The sequence below is a fragment of the Dromiciops gliroides genome, chromosome 4 (genome assembly GCF_019393635.1).
Source record: "Dromiciops gliroides isolate mDroGli1 chromosome 4, mDroGli1.pri, whole genome shotgun sequence".
Lineage (NCBI taxonomy): Eukaryota > Metazoa > Chordata > Mammalia > Microbiotheria > Microbiotheriidae > Dromiciops > Dromiciops gliroides.
The window spans coordinates 254763500-254773361 of record NC_057864.1 but is presented as its reverse complement, the minus strand read 5'-3'; the positions used below and the strand labels follow the sequence as shown (position 1 = coordinate 254773361).

Below are 9862 nucleotides of genomic sequence, written 5' to 3'. Positions count from 1 at the left end.
TTGACACTTACTAGCTGTGTGACCCTGGGCAAGTCACTTAACCCCCATTGCCCCGCAAAAAAAACCAAAAAACAAAAAACTATCATTTGACTGTATTTGTTGGGGAATGGATCATGATTCCATATTATTGTATCAATTCTCCATAGAATTTAGATGTCTAATTTTTATCAGAGATATTTGATACAATAATTCTTTCCCTTATTCTCTAGCTTTTCTCCTGATTTTAAGTGCATTAAATTTATTTATGCAAAAGCTTTTAAATTTTATTTAATTGAGATTGTCCATTTTGTCTTTTATGACATCAATTTTTCCTCTATCTAAAATTGTGAAAGCTATAACCTTTCATTATCCTCTAATTTTTTTTAACATGGTTAGATGCCACAGAGTAGGTGGCAATGCCTTAACTATATATGTGTTGTAAAGGCTACGAGGACCTCTTCCATCCTTATCAAGGGGAGTGCTAACCTCTCCTTTCATACAACACTCCTCTAATGTTTTTATGGTATGACTTTTATTTTTGATCACTTATACTTTTGAGGTTTATTGGGGATATATATGTTATTAAATGCTGATCTACACCTATTTTTTTTTTACCAGACTGCTCCCCCCACCCCAGTTTTTCTAGCTGTTATTATCTAATAAAAGAATCCTTTCCCCTAGTATTTTGTATTCTTGAATTTGTCAAACACTATATTGCTGTTTCTGGGTCTTACTTATCTTGTCTGTTCAACTCATCTACTTTTCTGTATTTTTAATACACTATCCATTAGTTTTAATAATTAATGCTTTAAAGTACATTTTGCTATCTGATAGCACCAAGCACCCCTTCCCCCTTTGATTATATCCTTTCATATTCTCAATCTTTTATTCCTCAAAATGAGTTTTGTTGTTATTTTGTCTAATTCATAAAGTATTCCTTTAGTAATTGGATTGGTATGACATTAAACTTGTAGAATAATTTAGGTAGTATCCACCATTTTTACCATGTTGCTTAGGTCTAACAATGAACACAGAATATTTCTCTAATTATTTAGATCTCTTATTTCTGTAAAAATTGTTTTGTAGTTACATCCTATAAGACTTGCATTTGCCCAGCTTCCCAACGTTACAGATAAGTAAACCCAAGAGAGGAAATGACTTAACCAAAGGCATGTAGAGAGTAGACTAGGCTTCTTTCTGCCTCATTCTCTTCCCAAACTATTATTATCCCAGACTTTTCCCAGGGAGCAATTTTGGCCAGGTAAACTTTCATAAAAGACTATTAGCTATTTTCTCTATGACTTTTGGGGGAAACCAGACATTTTGCTATTTTTATAGCTGACAGCCTCCCAGATGTTTAGCATCATAGTGGGGGCAGAGTTGACAAGATCATCCCAATCTATCTCTCGGCTATTTCATTTCTATCCTTTCTAAAGGAGGGGGGTAAAAAGAGTATTGAGAAATAGAGATCTATGTGGAGTGCCTGAATATTAAAATATATAAAATATATATTGTGTTTGGGTGCAGGAGGTGACCATAATTCCTGTAACTCTACATACAGTGTACATTTTATGGGGCAGACTGTTCCTTGGTCTTACCTATACCCAGGGTTAGCTTAGAGATGGGATATTTCCAGAAACTGTGAAGTGATGCCCAAAACAAAACAAAGCAAAAACATCATAAAACTTTGGAATATGTGTATATATGTGTATTTGTACATGTATATATGCATGTGTATAGACATGAGCACTAATATATGTTTTTTGTGTGTATGCACACATATATACATGTGTATATGCATACACACATCTATATGCATACACACATGTGTGTATGTGTGTACAGAGGACTCATCTTCATGAGTTCAAATCTGGCCTCAGACACTTACTAGCTGTGTGATTCTGGGCAAATCACGTAACCCTGTTTGCCTCAGTTCCTTATGTGTAAAATGGGCTGGAGAAAGAAATGGCAAACCTTTTCAATATCTTTTCCAAGAAAACCCCAAATAGGGTCACAAAGAGTCCAACATGACTGAAATTACTGAACAACAAGATGTGTGTATACATATACATGTGTGTATAAATATCCTAAAGTTTGTGTGTATATGTATGTGTTTGGCATGGCTCACAATTTCTGAAAATATGCCATTTCTAAGCTAATACTAGGAACTGTGAAACCATTGGGACAACTTGCTCCATAAAAGGCTCATTGTATGTAGAATTACAGGGTTTGAGGACACCTCCTGTCCCCAAATGCATCCACGAAAGCATATACATATACATTAGAGTGTATTGCAGAAAGAGTACTGGACTGGGAATCAGACAAGCTATATTTGAATACTGGCTTTTCTTCCTGCCTGGATGACCTTGGGCAAGTCTCCTCACTCCACTTCTGTTTCTTCATCTGTCTAATGAAGTTCTGGAGTCTAAGATGATATGAGATTATCTCAAAGATCCCTTTCAGGTCTAAAGTCCATGATCAAAATAATTTTATCAGTCGAAAAAATTTGAATAGACTGCTCAAAAGAGTGACATAAATCATGGACTGTGAGAGAGAAGATCTGTGTTCAAGTCCTAGTTCCTCTGCTCTATGGGCAAATCAGTTTCCTACTCTGAACCTCAATATCCTTCTACAAAAAATGGGGACAATAATATTTGTGATACTGACTTCACAGGACAAAGCATTGTGGGGAAAGCAAAGCATTATATATTTGTGAGCTTCTAAAAATTGCTATTTTTGACACATGTAGAGCTGAAACCTTCAAAAAGGGAAAAATTGGGAGAATATTTTTCTTCCTTATTTCCTTCTTTCCACAGTTTGTACTTCTATTATACCTAACACATTCTATTTTGCACTATGGTTTTTGTGTAGGTGTCTCTTATGAGCTCCTTGAGATGAAGGACCTTGTCTCCTATTATCTTCGAATCTCGTGCACTGCATAGAATAATTGCTTAATGTTGCTGTCAGTCAGGTCTGACTCTTGGTGATCCCATTTGGGGTTTTCTTGGCAATGATACTGGAGTTGTTTGCCATTTCCTTTTCTAGTTCCAGATAAGGAAACTGAGGCAAACAGGGTTAATTGACTTGCCCAGGGTCACACAGCTAGTAAGTGTCTAAGACCAGAGTTTGAACTCATGAAGATGAGTCTTCCTGACTCCAGGCCTGGTACTCTACTGCATCACCTATCTGTCATAGTTGCTTAATAGACTTATTGAATGTCATATTTGGAAAAGACGTTTGAGGTCCTCTAGTTATAGGATCACAGATTCAAAGACCATTTAGTCTAACCCCCTCATTCTATAGATGAGGAAACTGAGATACTGAAGGTTAAGTAACTTGCCTAGAATAATACCACTAGTAAGATTTGGACACCCAGTTCTTCCTGACTCCACAGCTAGTAGTTTTCTACTCTACTATGATACCTTCAGGTTTACAAATGAGGAAACTGAGATCTGAGGGAATTAAATGACAATGATAGCAAAAGAGTTAGTGACAGAATTGAGAAATGAACTCAGGTCTCTGAATTCTTCCTGGCCTGACACTTTTCCCCTAACATACCATAGGTGCTTGCTGAATTGAATGAAAAAATAAAATAAAATTATTGGGTGGAGGGAGGAAGGGGATTCTTTTTAAAAAAAAATATTTAGGGCGGCTAGGTGGCACAGTGGCTAAAGCACCGGCTCTGAATTCAGGAGTACCTGAGTTCAAATCTGGCCTCAGACACTTGACACTTACTAGCTGTGTGACCGTGGGCAAGTCACTTAACCCCCATGGCCCCACAAATATATATATATATATATGTGTGTGTGTGTGTGTGTGTGTGTGTGTGTGTGTGTATGTATATATATAATTTTCAATTTACAGAACAAAACAAACATTTCCATAATGGTACAATTAGAAAAGGTTGCGTATGAAACCACAAATCTACAGTGTACAACTTGCTATTCCCTCCAAATATACAACAAAGTTATCCTTTAAAAAAAAAGATCTCAATGTTTTTATTTTTCTCATATTACTAGCTAAGCTTGGGATAGGGAATTGAGAAGACCACTTCCATAAAGACAGGACATACTTGGAGAACAAAACACAATAGTTAGACCTGTCTGTAGATATTCTGAGAGGATAAAAGGCCAAGTTGTGATCAGTCTCCTAGCAGTGGGTTTTTAAAGCAGAATTTGGAAGGAGGGAGAGACATGATTTGTTAGAAGGATTGGGTTTGATATAGGACTCAGGAGGAAGTTGGTTCTCATTATGATCTCTGCCCCTCCCCCCCATATTATTTTCCATCCATGTGCTGCCCAGGAGAAACTCCCCTACTAGGTAAGGTGTCCCTCTTCCCCCATGCCTTTATTCTTTTCCTATTTCCTCTAAAGCTGAAGTTCTGGCTCTTCTGTCCCCAGGCCACTGGAGGTCTCTCTAAGAGTCTCTTGTAGGTGTTCTAGGGGCTAGTCTTGTGTAGTGTGGCTGTGTATAATAGGACTGCATCTGTACTTTCGTTTCTAACATGAATTCATAATTTGCCTTATGATATCACCCCCTGGGCCAGCCCTAGGCAAAACTGTGAAGTAAGCATAGTTTGCCCTTAGCCTACCCCTCTGGCCCTTTCTCAGCTTTTGAGAACCTATGGCCCCCTTTTTCTCCTCCCTCCAGAGACCTCTCCCAAGGGTCTTAGCATTTTAAGCCTTATATCTAGCTGTGGGATGAAAGACTTTGTCCCTTGGCAGAGGAGTTTCAGGCTTCAGAGAACTGGTATAAGAGGAATTGGGGAGGTGGGGGGAGAGGAGAGGAGGCAGGATCCTTCAAAGTCTGCTGAAATCATACCAAAGAGACAGCTTGGCCTAGTTATAAGTTGGGCCCTGGTCCCTCAGAACCCTAGAATGCTGGAATATTAGGACAGGAAAGGACACGAAGGACAGCTTTGTCCAAGATGATGTGATGAAAAGAACAAAGGGTTTGGAATCAGAGAAACTAAGTTCTAGTTGTGACAAATCATTATGTCTCTCTAAGTCTCAGTTTCCTCATCTATATGAGATGGATGAGGGCCCAGTCCTTAGAACCTGTGCAATATGCCCACCTTGATTTAATCTAATTCGTAATAGACCTGGTGAGCCTGAGTTCAGGCATGAATAACAAAGGGGTCTTACCCTCACTTCAAAGTATGCACAAGTGTCCCCAGATGGTTTCCTGTTGGCAAAATGTGGGGTGACAAGGTTCTTTAGTTGACTACTTAGGATATGTGAGCAGACAATCTCTAAGTCTCTTTCCTGGCCATTTTTGAGAGTAAGGAGGATTGCCGTGAGCCATTGAGTGATCCAGAACAGAGCAAGCTTTGACCTTGTGAGTGCTATGAAAGGTTGCAAGAGCCATCAGAGATACCTTCAGCAACTGAACTCGGTAATAGAGACCACTAGACTGGATAATAGCAGTCGTTGAGTCTGATCAGGAGCTAGCTCAGAAGAGTGGCGTGAGTGAATTGGCTTATCAGCTGAGACACGTAGTCCTAGAAGGAGCCAGCCCAAACGGGCATGGGAGCAACTTGTCCATAATGATGGATACCTTGCCCCCGAAGTGAACTTGAAGAAGACTTCTAGAAGGGAGAAAAGGAATCCCATACCTAAGAGTCATGTGGCACCCCTTTGGACCCATGTTCTCTACACATCAAGTCCAACAAGTCTTTATTTAATTTTTTTGTGAGGCAATTTGGGTTAAGTGACTTGCCCACGGTCACACAGCTAGTAAGTATCAAGTGTCTGAGGCTGGATTTGAACTCAGCTACTCCTGACTCCAGGTCTGGTGCTCTATCCACTGCGCCACCTAGCTGCCCCCCAACAAGTCTTTATTAACCACTTAATTTGTGAGAGGCCAATGAGCAAGGTGCTGGGGATACAAATATAGGCAGAAACACAGCCCCTTCCCTCAAGGAGCTTACATTCTATGGACAAAGAAAACACATAAAACACCTGAAAAAGTAGGAGGAAGGGGAGAAAGTAGGGCAACTAGGTGGCACAGTGGATTGAGTACTGGGCCTGAAGTCAGGAAGACTCATCTTTCTGAGTTCAAATCTGACCTCAGACACTTACTAGCTGGGTGACCCTGGGCAAGTCACTTTACCCAGTTTGCCTGTTTCCTTATCTAGAAAATGAGCTGGAGAAGGAAATGACAAACCACACCAGTATCTTTGCCAAGAAAACCCCAAATGGGGTCATGAAGAGTAGGGCACAAATCAAAGGACTGTACCAACTAATGGAAGCAGGGTCAATGCTGGGGGAAGGTGAGCGGTGGAAAGTTTGGATGGTAGCATAAAAGATATAGAGCTGGAAATGACCTTAGAGGCCATCAAGTCCAATTTCCTAGTTTTACAGATAAGGAAACTGAGGCACAAAGACATTAAGTGACTTGCTTAGGTTCATGCAGCTAGGAAGAGAGTCAAGATTTGAACTCTAATCTTGCTGGCTCCCAGCCTAGTGTGCTATGCACACTGCCTCTACATTATATGTATTTATGGCATCCCCAAAGTACTTGATTTGTAGCCAGAGAACCTAGATTCACATGCTAGCTCAGCTACTTGCTAACCATGTTGTCTTGGGCAAGTCATTGAAAACATTTCTAGTCCAGAGTTTATTTGTGTAATGGGGGGACTAGCTAATGAGGCCAGACTTTATGAGTACGCACAGCTGGCTCTGTCTAATGCAATTCCCAATGTGGACATTGGAACATGCCCAGGCATTCTGTAACTATTTCTGGTATGCTAACCACATGGGGATGAGATAGAGTTTTGATTGGCTGATAAACCAGAACTGGGTGTGCATTCAAAAAACCTAAATCCGGGCCCCCCCCTCCCCCCCGGCTTCTCTTCTTCTTTCTTGCTTTCCTTCTGTCTCTGTTTCTCTCTTTCCCCTCTCCTCACTGCCTTGGAGGTCCTTTTTCTATGTGTTCCTTTGAAGAAACTAAATTAAGTCCCATACAGCAGGTATTGCAGCATTTCATGCATCATTCCCTCAGACAATCAAGAATCATGTCTCTCTCATCAATAGGAACAGCAGTTAGCAGATTGCCCCCTCAATAATCCCTCAGTTGACATTCCTCCCTTGGTCCAAAACTTTTTGCAGTCCTTTGCAAAACTTCAACGGGCATAGTTTTGAAACGTGTAATTATGTACCATAAGCACAAACATCAGCTCTTTAAAAACAAACAAAAAAGGGTAGTTTTCCTGGCCTCCCAGGTAACTAACCTATGGTATTGCTGAAAACAAAAAAATGGGCATTAACAGTATATATGCAATAGATATGACACCGTATAGTGCCTCACTGTCAGGTGACTACATGTAGTATATTGTACAGGCACTGCTCAAGAATGTATGCATATCCACAAAACAAGGCAATTAATCATAAGTAACAAAGTAAAGCATGACTAATTTAAAAAGCAAAGCCATATTGCTGCAACAATAACACTAGAAAAAATACAACTTAATTGTAAGTATTAGCACATATGCAAATAAACAACGAGCAAAGCAATTAACAGACATTACTATAACATAAACACAACCCAAAGCATAGCCAAATGAACTTAACAGCTAAATAACAAATGGTCATACTCAAACATGTAGTAATTAACTTATGCAACAATAAACACACAGTAACACACAAGGTATACTTCACATTGTCAATCCCTAGCATCATAGCACTCTCTAGCATTGCTTTCTTGCTACTTGTGTAACCATTTCTTTACAGTTAATTGTAATGTCATGTTAAGTCTGGTGATTGTTCTGATGGATCTAGTTCCCTTGTCACTAACTGATGTTTCTGCTCCTATACCTGAGCTAGTATGCATGGCCTGACCATTAGGATCATTATAGATAGGTTTGTCTTCACCTAGGTTGATAGCAAGGACAGGTTGAATAGCAGTATGGTTTTTTGTTTTTTGTTTTTTGTTTTTTGTTTTTGGCAGGGCAATGAGGGTTAAGTGACTTGCCTAGGGTCATACAGCTAGTGTGTCAAGTGTCTGAGGCCGGACTTGAACTCAAGTACTCCTGAATCCAGGGCCAGTGCTAATAGCAGTATGTTTTGCTCTGAGGGTGGGGGTCCCTACACTCCAGTCTCTGTAGCTGCTTCTGGCTTTTAGTCATAGTATACACTAGAAACATCCTTTTCAGCATCCATATTTAGTCCAGTCTTTGTACAGCTCATGTATAGCCTCTTTTGCTCAGAACTCTCCAAGGTGAGTATCTATCATTTCTCTTCACCTGCCCATTATATATTCTAACTAACTCTTCTATGGGTAATAATAGGTGGTTGTGGTAAATAATTCCTTTAGGGTTCTTCATTATCTGGGGCTATTTTATAAATAAGCAACATGTACAGTCTCTCAGTAACTTTTAACTGGATTAGTTTTCCATTGGTCAGCTACCTTAAGAGTCCCTTAAGAGTTCTCAAAAGAACTCTTGTCTCCTTGTTGAAGGTTCTAGAACCATGATGTTTTTGGTCACAGCTTTTCTGAGCTGAAACTTTAGCTTGTTGGTAGCCTTCTCTTATTTACTCTCTCAGCTCTGTGAATAGTTGCATTTCTTCCTTCATCTAGAGATGCCAAAATAGAAGTCAGGTGTGGATCTCACCTAAAACATAAGCAAGTATGGTGTAAAGCCCATAGCATCCATTCAAATTCCTGGTGGAATTGTATGGATTAGAAATCACAATACGTCGACTCTTCCATTGAGCTTTAGTCAGAGTTGAGTTCTAGTTGGAGTTCTCAACACATTCAACAGTGTGTGGTTAGAATATTTAGGCCGTTGGTACCCTAAATGGTAAGGAGTACAGACTTTCTGATACTTGCCAAGGCCAACATTTTCTTGAGTAGTTGGTTCTCAGTGTCTCTACTTTGGTCATGATGGAGTCCAGCAAGGAATCCATACACTGAAACTACATTTCCCACAAGACTTTGGCAACAATATATGCTTTTCTGGTTTCTGGTTAGGAATGCTTGTGCATACCTGGTGAAATGATCAGTCGATGTTATGCTATGACTTATATTTTTGCTATCACCTTCCAGAGATAGAAAGACAAGTTCCTACATTCTTCAAATGTGCAGCACGAGTTGGTAATGCTTTTCTTTGTGCACATCTGGCACAAGTTTCACACTTCATGGTGGCATCTGGGTCCATCTTGGACTCATAAAATTTGTTTATTACCAGCTTGAGTTGTTTTTGAATCCATATGTCCAAAGTCATCCTAGAAGATATTGATGGCCATTGGGTTGTATGCTCTAGGTAGTACCAGCTGCTTCTTGGTTCCACCTTTGTGACCTGTCACAGTCAGCTACAACATGATTGCAAGGCTCCAACTTCTACCATTGTCTCAGCAATTCCTTCTGTTGCTTGGAACTTAAGAATTAGAATCACTAAATTAAATTTAGAATCACTACCTTGAATTTTGACCTGTATCATATCTCTTAGTCCTTCATCAACCATCTGTTCTGACTCCCAGTCACCTGCACACAGTTGTGACAAGGAAGATTGGTTCAAGAAAACAAGGTTCGGGGGCAGCTAGGTGGCACAGTGGATAAAGCACCAGCCCTGGATTCAGGAGGACCTGAGTTCAACTCCATCTCAGACACTTGACACTTACTAGCTGTTTGACCCTGGGCAAGCCACTTAACCCTCATTGCCCTGCCAAAAAACCCCCCAAACCCCCTAAAAAAACCCAAGGTTCATATATTCATTTGGCACCTATGGAGGAAGGGTTGGACTTCATGGCCAATATGGCCTCTGTTTTCTTCTAGTTCTAAATTTATGAACTTAGTAGAGGGTAAACTCCTTGAGTGCTAAAACAATGTTTTCTCTAAACTTTCTATCTCTCCCAGTGCCTGTCTAGTACAGTAATCTGCATAG

At 40.0% G+C, this 9862-nt stretch overlaps 1 non-coding gene across 1 annotated transcript; it reads right to left on the bottom strand.

Moving 5' to 3' along the window:
* Positions 1 to 362: 362 nt before the first annotated feature.
* On the bottom strand, positions 363 to 484 carry LOC122727165. The gene has a single exon (XR_006353112.1). It is a non-coding gene; the product is annotated as a U6atac minor spliceosomal RNA (small nuclear RNA).
* Positions 485 to 9862: the final 9378 nt, after the last annotated feature.